At 37.1% G+C, this 18,362-nt stretch overlaps 1 protein-coding gene across 1 annotated transcript in view; it reads right to left on the bottom strand.

Moving 5' to 3' along the window:
* NKAIN3 (Na+/K+ transporting ATPase interacting 3) overlaps window positions 1–17,786 on the bottom strand; it is a 201,253-nt gene extending 183,467 nt beyond the window's left edge. Inside the window, exons 1-2 of the mRNA XM_015567420.1 lie at window positions 17,620–17,786; window positions 10,517–10,597 (exon numbers count right to left, since the gene is read on the bottom strand). The gene's annotated coding sequence lies outside the window, so the exon portion shown is untranslated. The remainder of the gene's footprint in view (window positions 1–10,516; window positions 10,598–17,619) is intronic.
* Window positions 17,787–18,362: the final 576 nt, after the last annotated feature.

Here is an 18,362-nt window from a genome sequence, read left to right on the forward strand (position 1 = left end):
AATGTATAGCGTGGAGACACAGGACAAAGTGATGATTCATGTCCAGGGCAGAAAGGAGATGTATGGCATGAAATATCATCAGGCCACTTAAAATAGTGTGCAATTTAAAATGTGTGAAATGTTTATTTCTGCAATTTTCAATTTAATATTTTTGGTTGGTGGTTGATTGGGTAACTGAAACCACAGAAAGCAAAACCATGGATGAGGGGACCACTATATTTCAAATCTGATCCCTCTCCCCTTGGCCACTGCCACCACCCTAGTCTAAGCCACCTTTATTTCCTACCTGGATCACCACAGTCATCTCTCTCTGGGTCCTCTTGCTTCTACTCTTGTTCCCTACAACAGTCACACCAATTTTTGATCCTGTTATTCTCCTCTGCTTAACCTACCATGGGGCTCCCATTACATTTAGACCCAAACTCAAATTCTTACCATGGCCTACCAGAGGTTCCAACAGAATCCTGCAACGGCCCAGCCCTCCAGGCTCATGGCCTGCCGTCCTCATGCTGCTCCTGGCATGGTAGTGACACAACACAGCATCCCTGCTCTTTGTGCATGCTGAGCATGCTCCTATCTTGGGGCCTGGCAGTCCCCCACACTTTGCATGGCTTGCTCCTGTCTGCCCCTTGGGACTTTTAGCTCTACCCATTCCCACGAAGTCACCCTCTAGTCCTGTATCCTGACTTTTTTTACTTAGTATCACTTAGCACAACATGATATTATATCATGCACTTTTTTATTTATCATGTTTTTTTCACTAGAATAAAAGCTCCCTGAGAGCAAGTTCTTTTCATAGCCCTGTAATAGTCTCAACACCTACACCAATACCTGGCACAAAGTAGGTGCTCGATGAATTTGTTGAATAAATGTGTCTGACATCAAAGCTGATAGAAGAAAATGTTTACAAAAGTTGGGACTTATTTTGAGGAAAACCTCTAAAAAGTCACTAAAAATATGTAGAAAGTATTTTCCAGTAAGCACTATGCCTTTGGCACATTTATACCAGAATTATTTCTTGCCATACGTATCTGACAAAGTGTTCTGATGATTGATGGCATGTTTTATAAAGCCCCTTAAGCTACTTGGAGGAAAATACAATATAAATGCAAATAAATAATAAACAACCTCTCATAATAAAGTACATGAGGCTTTCAATGGTTTAGTGAAAAATAAAGTAGGGAGTTTCTAAAGGTAACAAAATAAGTCATAGCCATTATAGTCTGATCCAAGCAGCAAGGGGCCTTAGCATGTAAACCTATCACAATTTAGACCTCAGAAATTCACTTTTGATGTTTTCAACAAAGATGAAGCCCCTTATATATATTAGGCACTCTGTTAGACTGCCACCATTACTTTATCCCAATCTAATATTTAGTCAAACAGATAAATCCTTGTTATATAGATATCTCTAAATAAGCCAACATTTCTTTCACTTCTGAAAGTATATATATATTACATTAAAATACTATAGACAAAGAATAAATAATAAAACTATATTAGTTAATTGGTTAGACCCACCCAAAACCAAGATTGTTTAAATAATTAAAACTTCCTGTAATAATTACGAATATCTGTTACTTTTTTAAAATCCTTATGAAAGGACATGCTTTTCATTGGTTTTAGAAAGAGAGGAAGGGAGCTTGAGAGAGAGAGAGAAAGAGAGAGAAAAGAAACATTGATATGAGAGTGAAACATTGATTGGTTGCCTCTGCATGTGCCCCGACTGGGGATCAAACCTGTGACCTGGGAATGTGCTTGGACCGGTAATCGAACCTGAGACCTTTCAGTACACTGGACAACCTTCCAACCAACCATCAATTTGTAAATAGGAGCTTATAGAACCAGCCAGATGGATAAAATAGAGAAAGAGTGAAAAGAAAAAAGAAGGTACTGGTCTTAGTTTTCAGATTGATTTGATTACTAACAATGATACACAGGAAGTCTTACTTGTTTCTCATATGGAAAACTATACTCATTAAAAAAAAAACCACTACAATTGGCATATGTGATTCCAGAATAAGGATTACAATTACAAATCTGATTTGCAAAATTTAAGCTTGGTAGGTATCGTTGGAGATGTTGATAATTTAAGGGAAGCATTGAGAATAAGTTTCAAAATATATCAAAAGTCTATTTTCCTGGCAGAGCTCCAAAGGTGATCAACCATAAGCTATATTTTATGTGTTTAAACTAGGAGACACTCTATTTCATGGATAGTCTTCCTACGGAAGTCATCCTTCAGGGTATCGTAGAGTTGCAAATTCCACTGGGGCTCAGACTACCTTCATTTCATTTTTTCCCCCACAAATTCAAATATGAAGAAATTATTGTTACCAACTTAATACCATTATGGAAAAGAAGTGGAAAGAAATTACACTAATAAAAATGGGATTTTCCTTTAATCAGCTTTTTATGAAGAATTGCAAAGTAAATTCCAGTGCAGGATGAGAGAGATTATACCTCCCCACCCCTCCAGGGTGGCACAGGACTGAAGAAATGTATAGACAATGATTTCTTCTCCAAGAAATGAAGGCCATCACCACGCTTTCCCAGGGACCAGTGCATTAGAGCAGCGAGTGATGTGAAGGTGCTAATGGTTCCCAGAGAAGGTGCATCACCCTTCCCTGGCAGTGTTCATTTGCATACACACATTTAGGCCCAGCAGGAGGTGTGCACTCAGGGGTCTGCCAGAGCAGAAATGCAGACCTTCTCAGGTAAAAGCAGGTCTTCACTACACGTTACAACCTCATTCCAACTCCAGTTGTCAGTTAACAGCTTTCAGGATGACATGTTAAATCAAGGAAATGTCACACGTGTACAGTAACTGGCCTAATCTTTTCTGTAAATGGCTGCCTGTGGTTTTGAAAATCGTCGTAAATTGCTGGCAATTGGCAATGTGTCTCCCTGCATGGCTAACTTCACTTCTGCACAGTTAACAAATCGGTCTTAAATTATTCATCAGATCACCCAACGTCTAGGCTCGCTCGTCTGACTGTCATTGATTTCAGGGAACAGTAGCCTGCTTGCCTTGTATACTGGAGTGAAATTCCTACCATGCTCTCAGCATGTAAGATTAATTGTAGGCAGAAAATAATAACTATCCTCTTTGTTGCAGTATCTCAGTTAACGATGAGTGAGCACAACCTACTACACAATCAGTGCTTCTGCTGTCACATGCTGCTCTGAAGCAGGACAGACTATTCTCTCAGACTAATACTTAAAATAGCCTCAATACCCCGCATACTTCAAATATACAGAGGAAGTGTTTTCTCTATTAATTCTATAATTACAGGACAAGAAAAATAATGATGGATTCTATGTACAAGTTAAAACATCAGATGGCCATTAAGAAATCATACCATCAAACCGTTGCTCATTGTTCTGGAAACAGGGTCAAATCAACTCCCCGGAGAGCTCAACCAAATTGAATTTTTGTTGCTAAAATAAGTGTGGGTTTAGAATGTGTGTTCTGAAAGGACTTATCACCATATTTCTTTCAGCAGTGTACAGGGGATTTGGCAGGAAAAATATTTATTCTTCTTTGAAACACCTTTTGAATCAGTACTGGCTCTAAGCTAAATAATGAAGTTGTGCAGCAAGTCAGTCTTATATCTGAGGAGCACACATGTCTATTTATGTTCAGGAAAATTAACTCCAGATCACTTCAAAAGGACACCCAGCAATTTGTCATTCTCTCTTGTGTCTGAACAGATATTTTTAGGTCACTGGTAGCCACATTCTGTAACTAAATAGCTCCCTGTTTAGAGCATCTCCTTACAGGACCACCTCTCATGGGTAGTGACCTTGGCTTTGATGCAAGGAAACCCAAGGATCTCTCTCTCTCTCTGATGTATGCTGGCCAGAAGAGTGTCTGGGTAGAGTGTGGGATGGAGGTGGCTGAATCAATGCAAATTCATTATAGGGGATTAAAAAATGTAGCAACTGAAAGCACTTTTCTGTTGTTCATGGTAGGTCAGCAATAGTATCTGTATTTGTAAAGGTCAGCAGATTATCTGTTTACTCCTCATCCCTTCTTCCTTAGGGAGCCTCCCTAACTCCCGTGCAGACTATGTTCCGTGCTCTGTTGTATCAGAGTCTTTCTTCTTCATCATATAATACTGGTTACATTTTCTTATTATTAGTCACTTACTGTCCATCCTTCATATGATACAGAACATTTTTTAGTGCAGGAAGTGAATATAGCCTTAGTGCCTGGCACAGTGTTTTGAACCAAGTAAATGCTAAGTAAAACTGTCTATAGAATTATGTATGATTAGGTAAGCTGCATACTTAGAGCCCCCAAATGACAGCTTAAACACTTTTCTGAATATAAAAGAAATCTGTTGTGGGAAGGTCAGGGCTGGTATGAAAGCTCCTCTGAAATATTAGGGAACCAGGCTTGTTGACCCATGCATCAAGAGGTCGCTGGTTCAATTCCTGGTTAGGGCACATACCTGGGTTTCAGGCTCAATCCCCAGTAGGGGGTGTGCAGGAGGTAGGATTGATGTTCTCTCTCCTTAATGTTTCTATCTCTCTCTCCCTTTCTCTAAAATCAATAAAAACATATTTAAAAAATAAAATAAAATAATTAATGCAACTAAACATGTTTACCAGGCTCTCTTTTGTAATTGGAAAACCAATGCAAATGTGACTTGAGATTCTTTATCACCAGGTTTGGACTCTGCATTATTTCACAACAGATATATTATGTCTTCCAAACAAAACCATTAACATCCCAGCAAGAACATCCAAAATCTTAAAGGCATTTATTCATGTTCTACCCATTGTTGTTCTAAAATGATCTGATGTTAACTGGCTGCATAAAAAATTCGGTAGAGCATCTTTAAATCGTCTTTAAAAATATTGCAAAGAATTAGAATATGAGCTATAAAAGTGTGGTTTCTCTGAAACAACAAAATTTCCTTGAAATTAATGCTTACATAGAAATTCAGCAATCATGGTCTACTTAGAATGGCTTAATTTATGTATGCAGTAGCTTCACAGACTTATATCAATTGGACTAATATAGTTCAGAATCTGTAGTACAGTGGGACGCGCCAACTAGCGGTGGAGTATCTGAAGCTGGCTCGTACCCGAATTTTAGCTTGCAACTCAAAGCAAAAAATCGGCCAAGAGACGGCTCGTATCTCGAAAAACTCGTTAGTCGGGACACTCTTAAGTCAAGGCCCCACTGTATTTTGTTATTCTAGTGAACTGAAAGAGTTTATGCATTTCCCAAAGTGTTCATGATATAGATATGCCATTTACTTCATGGTATAGTAAATAGGGTATCACTGTTGGAGTTTTGAAAGTCGGCATAGTTTTTTATTGTTGTTGTTTCTTAATCCTCACATGAGGATGTGTTTTTTAAATGATTTTAGAGAGAAAGGGAGAGAGAGAGAAATACTGATGTGAGAGAGAAACATCAATCAGTTGCCTCCCATACTCACCCCAACCAGGGATCAAACCCTCAACCTAGGCATGTACCTTGACCAAGAATCAAACTCACAACCCTTTGCTGCATGGGATGACACTCCAACCAACTGAGCCATCAGGTTAGGGCTGAAAGTAAGTATAGTTTTTCTGGGTTTCTACGACGCTTTTCTGAATCATTTGCTGATCTGTTATTCCTGAAAAAAGATGCTTTGTAGCTAGCTTAGCCCTCTGTGAACATCACATTTCAAGATTCCTTTTGAAAAATGATCACATAGAAAGAAATCACGCAAAGGAAAAGATAAATTTTAGTTTAGAACTCATTACTAGATGCAGTAAGTTTTATTTGTTTAAATAAAGAAAAGAAGTATACTATATATCATAGATTTAGTTTGAAACTGCCATCAGAAAAAGAATTCTTTGAGACACAAAACTCTTAGAATGTTTATAAAAATAATAGATGGATAGCACCCGGCTCAGGGGAGCTGAGAGTCTCGCTTCCTGTGCAATTACTCCTGTGGAGAACTCTGAATTGATGGTCTGGAACCTTCCTACTTGAAAGGACCTGCCCAACGCCAAAGTTAGTGGAAGAATCCAACCTTGAAGGAAATGAATCTTGATCAGGGAAGACGATTTTCCCACTAACTACGGAGGAACAATTCTGGCTAGGTAATAAGAATGAACCTTGAAAAAGAATTATCCCAATGGCCCTGTCTGGCTGTGCAGATGAAATATTCAACTAAAGATTCTCTCAAGAGAAGAGACCCTCATGAACCACGGGGTCGATTTGAGCCAGAGAACAAAAGAAGTGCCATTATTGGCATTTGGAGAAATGGTTTAACCTTATTGAAGAATCAAAACACCCACAAATCAGGTCACCATGAGAAAAATGCAGTCGTTAAAACATGACAAAGAGAAACAAATGCAGGTCGGTTTTCCATGTGTGCGAAGGCAATGCAAAGCACCTGCCCAGAGTGGGAAGTCCGTAAAGGCTAGTCCATCCCCTCCTCCAGGCCCCGCCTGGAAGTTTCTAGAGGGCTTCTAATCAAAGCTCACAGTTAGTATAAGATAAATCTTCCTAGAATTTCTTTACCTTCTTTTTATGTCTAAGTTATGTTCATGCATAGCCATACACATTCTGAATTCTATGTGTATGTGCCACCCTGAACATCCTCTAGGTCCGTAATGTGTAAGTTCCACACATCTTTCCAGAAAAACCAATTAGAAGGAATATTAGCCTAAAGTTCTTACAATTTGGAGTCATCAAAAAGATGCCCTAAGATGACAGCTGAAGTCCTTTAAAATAAAAAAATAAAAAAGTACAACTTGGGTTCTCAACATCACATTTTTCTGTATCTTTAAATGTAGCAAGTGAGGTGGGTTTTCATATATTTACATTCTGAATGTATTCCTAGGGAGAAAAAAATTATTCCAATTCTTACAACTTCCAAAGGAGCAGCAATAACTTATTAATTGTGCCCTTGGCGATCTTAAAGTGTGGCATGGAAAACAGCCTTAGGGACTTCTAAAGATGCATACGGTTCCCTTGACACGAGGGGAATCTAGACGTAGAAGTTTTTCAAAACAGCTATGTACACGTTGAAGGAAAGGGTTTAATTAATAGTGTTACAGCTGTGAAGTTAATATGCAGATCCGAGGTCCCATCACAAGGGACTGTTACATCTTTTTTTAAAACAAGTCACTCAGCCCCGAATTATTCCCTTTTACAGCTCTTACGTATTAATGGACTCATGTCTCAAAGGTTTGAAAGATGAAGCTTGTGATGTTTGTTAATTTTTCTCTCAATAATAATAAAGATGATGATGCTGATGGCAAAGATAAAAACCACCATTTACTGAAACATCATAATGTGCCAAGACTCTAAGTCACTTATATGCATTATTGAATTCAACAATTCAGTAAAATCAGTGTTGTGATTTTCCTCATTTTTCAGAAAAGAAAACTAAAGCTCTGGTAGATTATGGAAGTAATCTTCAGTTACCTACCCATAGTCATCCCGACCCCACCATACATGTACATTAAACAATACATTCATTTTCTTCAAGTTCTGGAAATGAATCAGGACCCTCAAGATCACAGTAACAAACAAACGAGGTAGAGCTGGTTGGCAGAGGAATAACAGCAAAGGGAAAACCTGGAGGCTATGATCAAGAATCCCCATAATAGACCAGATGTATGCTTGTTCATGCCCATAAGGATGCATGCTTTCAGTTAATAAGAGTGGTTTGGTACTGCCTGCCAGTGGAGTAACATTCAGATGCATAGAGATGTTGTGGAAACTAACCTGAATCCAGTTTTAGGAGAAAGATTCACTATTTTAGAGTAAATATTTTGTGCAATAATCAAGGTATAAGGAAACTTTTTTTTCCCCTGTGGTACATCTACACAATAAAATACTATGCTGATGTAAAAAAGAAGGAATTCTTACCATTTGCAACAGCATGGATGGAACTGGAGAGCATTATGCTAAGTGAAATAAGCCAGTCAGTGAAGGTGACTTTTATTAATGTACGTACCCAAGAGGGTAATTCTAAGAAATGTGTTCATGAACTAGCAGGAGATGGAGAGCTCTAGAAAGTTAGTATACAAACCAGCACAAATGGACAAGGAATGTCTTACAAAACCCAACCTGGGCGGGTGGCAGAGGTGGTTGGGTTTGTCTGGGTCCTTAGCTCTGCTCTATTTTTCAGAATAGATTTACTACAGATTGCAATTGAGCCTACACTGGTGAACCAGGGAAACGTTATTAGCCTTAGAGGTGGTAAATAGAAGGAAACCAACAGAAAATCTTTAGGATGCTCCTTTGGAATTATCTATCCTTTTAATGACCTAGAATAATTGACTGACTACTTAATAGCATTTTAGTGGATAATGTAATGAGTAACCAAGACTACATATCCATTTTTTATAACCTTGCGCCCAAAGAAATGAGAAAAAACACCTTCTCATGTACACTGATATTAGAAAGACCGTCCATAAAAGTAACTTGGAGCAGAGGAGGAAAATCAGACTTGTGTGGAGCAAATGAATGGCATCATCATTATTTTTTTTTTTATTCCTTCACAGGGTTGCTTGGAAGCTTACCTGAGCTACCACATCTGATACCCTTAAAGCAATGCTAAGACCCCAACAATCATATTTTCTATCCCAACTGGCAAAGTTGCTCCTGTTTTATATCTCACAGAGACTCAGTGGGTTAAATGATTTGCCTAAGGGCCCATAGTTAGCAAGTGCTAAAGACAAGATTGAAAAAAAGAAGACTTATAATTTGAAATTGAGTCTTCTTTCAACACCCTATGACACCAATTCTACAGGATAAAATCCCTGTCTAAGTTACTCCAAATCAGTTTATATGGAAGAAAATAAAAGGGAATTGTTACCCAGTGAAATAAAATTATGATTTAAAATGACTTCAAAATCACAAGGTACAAAATGCTTTGTGTTGAAAAATGCTATGCTGCTTAACTTATTATTCCTAATTATATTATTCATAAGATTTGCATTTTAAAACTGCTTTCTAATCTGCATGTTACAGAAGATAACTGGGCAGTGATTTAAGTGGTTTTGTTTTCTGTCTTAGAAATTAGTGGTGAAATGCGATTAATAGCATAAATATTAAAGGGAGATATTAGTGAATTTGTATGAACTCAGAATTAGAAATGTCATTTCTGGTTCCTGGTACATTTGCCAATGTGAGAAGAGGATGACAAGTTCTAATTATAAAGTTATGATAATGTGGAACAAAGGGTAGCCACCTTTGGAGGTTCTGGAGAAAATCCTTTGGGGATTTTTTCTGCTTGGCTCAATCAAAAATTCTTTGTTACCAGATGGACTTCAACTGGAGCCTAACTATTCTAAAGGCATTCGTGTTGGTCAAGGCAGATTTCCTCAGATCAAAACATGAATGCTAGTGGCTGACCATTATGTTCCTTAGAAAATTTGAGACTGTCATAAAGCAATAGCCTATGTTAGCACAAATACAGTTGACAGTGAAAAACCTAAAAAATATAATTACAGAATTCTTATTCTTTTGTAATTATACTGTTGCGTTTCTTCTCTACAGTCTCTACAAGAGAAAACGGTGCTGGTTTGTGAGAAACATGTTTAAGAAGCACAACTAGAAACTTAACCTAAGATGCTTTTGCATTTGGGTGGCAGGTGAAAGACAGTGCAGAGTCATGCGAAAGCCATGTGGCCTGCTGATACTAGATCTAGAAATAATATCTGTATCATGCCTTATTAAGATACCTCCTCTGTCGTATCAGGATTTCAAAATAGGAATCACCACACTGATGTACTTAACTATTAGTTAAATGTATGCTCCACTTAAATATCTATGGATTTCATTCTTTGTCAAACACTTTTTTTAAACTTCTTTTTAGGATTCGTATTCAAACAAAGATAGAACCTTGCTATTCATATTTGTTACATTAACATCTTATTTATTTTCCCAGTTTAAAAGAAGAACATTCAAAGCCATTTTTTTCACTTAACATTTGGTGCTGTGGTCATTGTGCCATTCGGTATTTTATTTTATTTTATTTTTCCCATCACCATTTATCCCTCTATGCACTCTTCGACCTTCCCACTCCCCCTTCCACCAATCACCACGCTCTTGTCCCTGTCCATTAGTTCTCTCTTTTTCTTCTCAATCCCTTCATACCCCCAACACACACCCCTCTCCCAGCAGAGCTGTCTGCCTCCTCTCTACCTATGAATCTGTGTCTATTTTGCTTGGTAGTTCAGTTTGTTCATTAAATTCCATATATGCGTGAAAGCATATGGCGCATTAGGCCTTTTTAAAGTGAACATGATTCCCTGGAAGCCGAGTTCCACCACAGCTGACCAAACGAAGCCACGACGCCGCTGCTTTGGAGTTCCATTACGTGAAACCCTCCTAAGATCATTTCTTCCTGAATGGTACCCACACTCATGTTTTATTAGTATTCCATTTGTAATGTTACTGAGGTTGCTCTGCATACATCACAATACACAGTCATCATCATTATTTATTAGCATACTCTTTTTAAAGTGTATTTTAAAAGCATGATAAACTTACCTTAGAGAGCCCACCTACTTCCAAATAAAAGCAGATAATGAACACATTCCACGTGACCCAGAGGGCAGTCCATACTGTATACTAGAGAGAAAGGGGGAGGGTGGGGAGAAAGAGAAGAAAAATGTGGAGATGAAAGGCATATATACCAAATCAATCAATAACAAAATGTCAATGAGCCTAACTCTTCTGGGAAGAAACAGGGTGTGCTCAGGAAAGAGGGCCCCCTAAGATCTGTAGAAATTAAAAATCCAATAGTTTCCACTGCCGTCAGTAGATGCCAATAAAGCTAGATTTATTTTTAAAGTGCATTACTGGCTTGCAGATATAGGTTAAATCCTAGCGCTGACTTGATTTCTGTTTTCTGAATATTAGCTTTCCCAGGGAATGTAATTACGCAAATTTTTGGTGGCTATCTACCTATTTCTCCATTTTTTAGTTATAATATTAAATTGTCAAGTTTTAGAATGTTTTAGTCCATCTTCCTAAATGGACTAATATTACTTCCATCTTCCTAAATGAGGATTATGTTTGAAAATAGATGTGTGGAGTAAAATTAACAAACCATCATTTGTTATACTATTTTATTAAGAGTGAAACAGGTGCCTCTACTATAATCATATAATTACATGATCCTGTAAAATATCTTTTAAAAGCACAGAAATAATAAATAGGATTTACTAGTAAAATGAGTAAATGAACAACAGATTTCCATAATGGAAAAATACCTTCCAATCACATTGAACAAACTATGCTAGCCTTACTGATTAATTGGTATTGTTCATGTAGTATGTATTAGAAAATGCCTTCCTCAAGAGTATTAATCAGTCTGAATCAATAGAGGAGGTCTCAGGGCTCAATTCATCCAGTCACTTTCTTATGTAGATGGAGAGATTGAGGCCCAGAAAACTGATATATAAAACAGCTTGGATGGCTGAGAATTGGTGCTTGCCATGGGACCACAATTAACAGATCAGCTACAATGGTTTGCTCATTCATTTTATTTTACCACAAAAATCTATAAATTCTTAATTTCTTAAAAAGACAAAGTAATTAAATTATTGGTTTCTATCAATGATTATAATCATTACATGCTATTGTCAAATTAAAATAAATATGGAAATCCTTTCATTAGCTTATTCTATTCGGTGTCAAATAATATAAATTGTATACTCTGTATAAAATAGCCATGTTCCTATTAGAAATCTTATCAGAAGCTTTTAGTTACTTATAAAATTTAATTTACACTTCATGTCTTTCTGCTATTTATGACTTTCAAAAAGCTTTCAAAATAATCTATAGTTGGGTAGTCTTATAATTGGTTACATTAGATATCTCATTATCCTTTTTTCTTTTTGAGAATAGGTTTTGCTTATTTGTTTTAAATAATGCAATTATAATAATGAGTCAAGACTTCAAATGACTGGAAATTTAGAAAAGCTGGAAAATACGTTAAAAAGTTAAAGTAAGTTAAAATATATTAAGGCTTTTAGTATTTGCAGGTACATTGATGTTCTGCTGATATCTTCTGTTAGTAGTATCTTTTAATATGAGTGAACTTAGTTTTTAAAAATAGGCCAAATACATTGAAACATATATTTTGAACCACAAAATATTCCCAAGAATATTGAAAATAGCTAAACTACATCAGCAATGTACACTTTTTGCAAACTGGCCAAGTCACAGTAACGACAATAAATTTTAAAGCTGTTGCTAATAAGATGACGTCTGGTATCTGATATTTTTCATCCTAAATCAATCTAATTATGAGTAGATTAGAATGAGAGAGACTACAGACCACTCAGTAATGAGAAAAAAGCTGGAGATAAAGGTTAAGGAAAGGACATAAACTGAAGCAAGACTAACGGAGGAAACGAATGGAATTCATTGCCAAACCATATGGTTTTTAATTTTTAGGATTGCCAACCCAACTCATAAGTATACTTTTAGGAAAGTCAATCTACTCATAACAGTTATAACACCTGGATTATAGAACAAATCTATTTAACAATCAGAGCACAAGTTAGTGATTGAAGTGCATTCCGGGCCCCTCACCAGATGGACTGCTGAGGTCACTTCTGAACTTTCAGAGAGAAAATTCCCAGGATGAGCAGACTCCCACTCTCAGCTGCTAAATTCTTAATAACAAGAGTGAGTACTCTGCTGCTTTCTGTGTTACCGGTACTGTGCTCAGCACTTCACATTGATCAGTTCAGTCAGTCATCACACTACAACCAAGGAAGTGAGGGAATAATTTGACGACTTAGTGTTATTGTTGAGATAGAAACTCTGGAGCTGGGATGCTTAGGATTACATGATAGGATTTATTATAAAAGATCTGAAGAAAAGGACGTAGATTAGTTTGAGAGTTAACACTTTATCAAAGTTTACAGTTTATCAAGTGACCAATTCACCAATTTACTAGTTTACCAAAAATTTATTTCATTTGTGTATATATATATATATATTCGATAACTGGCAATGTTTTTGGAAAGATGGTTTCTTTTGTATTTTGTGATTAATATGTCATGTATGATATGAACATCCTTTTTAAAGCAATAATGTAAGTTTCTTCTGATACAAAGATTGTATGTTTGAATTTTGGATTGTAATGATATGAAAACTGCATATCTCAATGTGCACCTGAGACACAAGTCTTAACATGGAGATAAAGGGAAAGAAATCTCTAGCAATACAAATACATCCATAAATATTTACTTAGGCAGGAAGTGTTAGGACAACATATGTCCTCGTTTTGATGTGGACTATTTTATTTATAATTCAATTCAAAGAAGAATAGAAAAAGAGATAAGACTCCGTTTTTAACAAATGCTCTTTGGTTATCATGAAGCATGCCTACATGCTTACATAGGTAGATAAATACACTTGCAATACACAAGACAACTTACCAATGTAAAAAAAAAAAACAAAAAACAAAATGCAAAAAAACAAAACACTCTGTATAATTATCATTGATCTACCTATTTATTTATCCTACTTTGCTTAAATTTAGTACACATATTTTAAGTTCTAATTTACATAAAGACTATAAAGATTTTTCTAAACTTCATGTGTTCTATGTGCTCTGTGAATATTTCCCAGTTTTATGAAAACATTTCAATATTTTTAATTGAAATGAACTTTAAAAGGTTTGCATTATATTTCATCCTCATTGAGCAATTAGTCTATAACATGATTTATTTTTACTTCCTGAGCTTGTTTGTTTTCCAATTACCAGAAAGCCCATTCATTCATTCATATGTGTATCAATCAGATAAAATATGTACAACAGCTTAGGGAAAAAAAGAAGACATTAAACATTAAATAGCTCAATTACTTACTAAGCACTTACTCTGTTGGGTTATGCTAAGCAAGTCACAAACATTATATAATTCTTACAAACAACTCTGAGTCAGGTTTTTACAAATAAACTATATTACAAAGAAGGCAAATAAATGTGCCAAGTCTTCACAGCCAATAATTGGTGGAGGAGGATTTAAATCTGGCACCAATTAAATGGAAACCTAACATTCTTAACTCGTGTTGAGCAGTAGCTCAGAAAGGAGATGTATGATGACATAGTAAATTTTTTCTATATAACAATTCAAATTAAAGCAACTTGTCGTCCTTCAAACAGAATTATGATCCAAATAATTCTAGGGCAGAATCTCATATTTGAATTCATAAGTAAGATTTTCAAATATGTGAAATAGGAGTAAACAGAGGTAAAGAGCTGATTCTAGAACAGTACTTTAAAACTGCTAAATAGGGTTTCACAACCCACACTCAGCTCCATTTTGTCTTGAGCTAAAGAAACACAAAAGGTGCATACAAGCTCTTCAACTAAACTTGTATTCCCTACTGTAGATAGCCTACCTTGCACTGTAGCTAAAATAAATTTTAATCAGTAAAAGAGTACCATATAACAACGTTGTTTTGTGTTCTAAAAATAAATAGCAAATTTGACCTTTTCAGCAGTAACGGTATCCACGGGGAATTACTGCTCTTTCATTTTGTGATTTGGGTGAATTTTTCTGATAGTCTTTGCTGTGGGACCTCCTTAATCACAGTGGCAGGAGCCCAAGGCATTATAATGCTTAGGAAAAGGTAAGTTGAGGAGTAAGTCAGCTCAACGTAGGTGCAGGCAGAGTAGCATATACTATTTTTTCATGTGAATCCTCAAGTTCAGAATGTGCTAAGCAAGGGAGTAAGGTAAGATTTTCTTGTTGAACTCAGGCATGTTCTGAAGTTAGAGGTCATTTTCTAGTTCATCCTGCAAAAATCATTTCATCCAATAACCGTTAATGTACTTGTTATTTGTATGATCAAGTATTAAGCATCCTGGGATAGACCTAGAATACAGCAGTGAATAGGCATGCTCCTCCTGCAAGGAGAACACTGTTGATGGGGAGAGATGGCCAGAGGCAAGGATGGTGACTGTGGAGAGTGCTAGGATAGAAAGAGCTGCGGGATCTAAGAGAGCAGAGGGGAAGTGGCACTTGTCTCGAGTGGGGTGGTCAGGTCAGACTCTTAAGAGGTGACATTCAGTTGAAGGATTATTACCCACTTCCCAAGTGGGTAAGGAGTGTAGGGCATTCCAAGCGTGTGCAAATGGAAGAGGCAAATAACAACATATGGTCTTAGGAAAACAAATTATTCAGTGTGGTTGGCACGAGTAGTGCGTGGAAAGAAGTGTGCATGCGAGGGAGGACATGCTGCTAGAGCTGGGCACAAACACCAGGCACGGCTTCAAGAGTGAGAGGCTGGAGCTCAGGCAGGAATGGAGGGTCCAGGACGCTGATGTGCACAGACTCTCTGCTCTTTCACGTCTCTGAGGCTGGCTCATGCTCTCCCCCGGCCTCTGCCCCGTTGCATTCTCATTCTCCAGAGCCCCCTGCACCTGTGCCTCCCCACTGCTTACTTAATAAGTTCCTGGAGAGCAGGGACACTGTCATTTACATTCTTTCCCATTTGTCTAACCTATCACAGTACAGTAGGTTCTCAATAAAGGCTTAATGAGTGAATGGGAACTAGTGCTATTGACATCCCACTATGTGCCCTGTAGTGATTCCTCTCCAGAACCCCCTCCAGTCCCTTCTTTCTTGGCGAACTCACACTCACTCCGCATTTACTTCTGCAGAGTCAGATGGATGTTCCCAGTGTGCATCTCATGGTACATGTGTTCCTTGTCACAATTATAATGTAACACGCAAGTGGATGATTTCTTGATAAAGGCCCACTTCCCCTCACTAGACTGTAAGTACCCAGGAGAACAGAGAATAGTTTTGTCTGTGTTTGCTCACCAATGTAGTCCACAACCAATGCAATGCCAAACACACAGCAGAAACCTGATAAATAAAGTTTGAATGAGAAGTTAAGAAAGAAAGAAGGGAAGAAGGGAGGGAGAGAAAAGTGGGAAGGAAGGAATGAAGGAAGGAAGAGGAAAGAAAGAAAAACTGACTGTGAGACCTGAATTTGGTCAAGTGGGTCAGCCAGGAATGTTCTTACACTTTATCCTGTTGAGAGGTAGTGAAGGCTTTTAAGCAACTGCTTCAGTAAAAGTGCTGAGAACACACTGGAAAGGAGGAGGGCTGAAAGCAAGGGAGGGGTCCATATGCAGGAGAGAGAAGGCCGACACCTCAGCTAACACAGTGGCTGTGTGAAGAGTGTGTAGAATTAATGGTTAGCGGGTGAAAGCAATAGGCCAGTTAATGTCACTGATGTACACCAACAACTTTATTCCATGGAAACCACTGGTTTTCGAGCCATCTGACATGTGCTTCAGCAGATCATCAACATCATAAAATAAGAAGTTCATAGTGAGTAAAGGTGTTCTGTGTTCATAGCAATAAACTAGAACATTAAGTCCAATAATCGTTTGATATTATGCATATGAAAGCATCTTATACTGCAAATCCAACTCCATGGAACAGCTTTCTAGTACATTACACCATGGCTCAGCACAGGCCGGCCCCCAGAGAAATCTGAAGCAGGAATTCTGTAGCCCCAACAACCAGCTGAGTGACTTCAATCATGCCTTGTGCCCCAGGGCAGTCATTTTGAGGGCAGAGTCTGTCTGTGAGTCCCTGACCTTCACCTCTGTGATATGATGAAAGACACCAAAAATCCAATTTTGAGATTCAAAGTAGAGAATTAATGCATTTACAGAAAATTTTATGACTTCATTCTTTTCTATAGATATGAGTGCATTATACCAAAATTGAAAGATGACATATTTTTAAGTCTAAAGTTTCTCCTAATGAGGTAATGTTATTAAGTTACAAAAAAATATTTAGTAGTTCCACTGAATTCAGGCTCAATAAGTATTTTAGAGTATGACACTTCTATTTATAATTACTTATCTATGCTTGTTATTTCTTACAACCTTCTTATATCTGTAGCCTAAAATATCACCTTCTTTTTATAGAAAACTATAAAGTTATTCATAATTACTGTGAATAACTTCTGTGCATTTTATTGTGGACCACAATATACATATTGTTAAATTGTACTATGATAGAGGGTAGGCTGACCCTGTTTGGCATAGTTTGGAGCATGGATTCATGTTCCACATTTATCTTAAGCAAATGGAGAAATGGTCAATAATATACCATATAAAATACATTAGAGGTGAGTACTAAATGGCCTTTAGTACGTGCATTTTAATGGCCTAAATCAATTAAAATTATATTATGTTATTGTTTACAGTTGGCAAAATGTTATGGCTAGGTAGGGTACCTTAATAGGTGACACATGTCAACAGAAACAACAGTTAGTGTATATTTACATCTCATAATGACATCAAGACCTCCACCACAGACCTCTTATTCTACCCAAACCCAATTTTAGATTTTTAAAAATTCCTTGTGATACTTGAATTTAGTTACACTGTGAGTCTCACATTTACAGTCATGTTGCTTTGCTCTCATTGTAAACATTCGCTGTCGCCCTTTCCACAGATAATCGTCTCAAAAGAATTCAGTGTGTGACAGCCAGAATAGCAGTGCCACCTCATAGCGGAGGGAACAACTTAAATTATTTTATTCATCTTCTCACAGAAATTTTGTAGTATTTATACGAAGAGACATGGTAAAAATAAGACTTACCACCACGATATATCGAGGTCTGTACTGAATGGTTCCAAACAAACCCAATATGACAACTATTATATGTAGAAAATTTCCAAGAATAGGTGCCCACTGGAAGCCAAGGAAATCAAAGATCTGCCTCTCTAATGCGGAGAGCTAAAACAAAGCAAAGAGAGCCCATTAGCATTGAACCCGAGCACAGTCATACCTTTTTTAAAAAAATTCTCACCTGAGAATACTTTAAAAACAAACAAACTGATTTGAGAGAAAGAGAGAAATATCAATTGCCTCCTGTATGCACCCCCATGGGGGATCAAACCAGTAACCTGAGTATGTTCCCTGACCAGGAATGGAACCTGCAAACTTTTTGGTGGGTGTATAGGACCATGCTCCAACCAACTGAGCCACCTGGGAAGGGCCATAATCATACCATTTTAATCTTTATTTCACGGTAGAGAAGTCTGCATATTCTTTTTCAGTCACACTAATGGACATCATTATCACTAGAGTTGTGATACCTATTTCATATACTGTTTTTTACAGCTTTTCTCAGAAAACATACTAAGATAACTTTGAGCATTATGACTTCAAATATAAATGGATTTTAAACCTATCTGGAGAGCGATCCTCCCTAAATCATTTTCTATAGTAGAAAATCTAGACAGATATTTTATGACACGACATTTTATGATAACAATTTATCATTAGTTTTAGTAAAATGGTTGGCTTACTATAACATATTTGGAATAACTCCAGACTGG

The sequence above is a fragment of the Myotis davidii genome, unplaced genomic scaffold, assembly GCF_000327345.1.
Source record: "Myotis davidii unplaced genomic scaffold, ASM32734v1 scaffold1, whole genome shotgun sequence".
Taxonomy (NCBI): Eukaryota; Metazoa; Chordata; class Mammalia; order Chiroptera; family Vespertilionidae; genus Myotis; species Myotis davidii.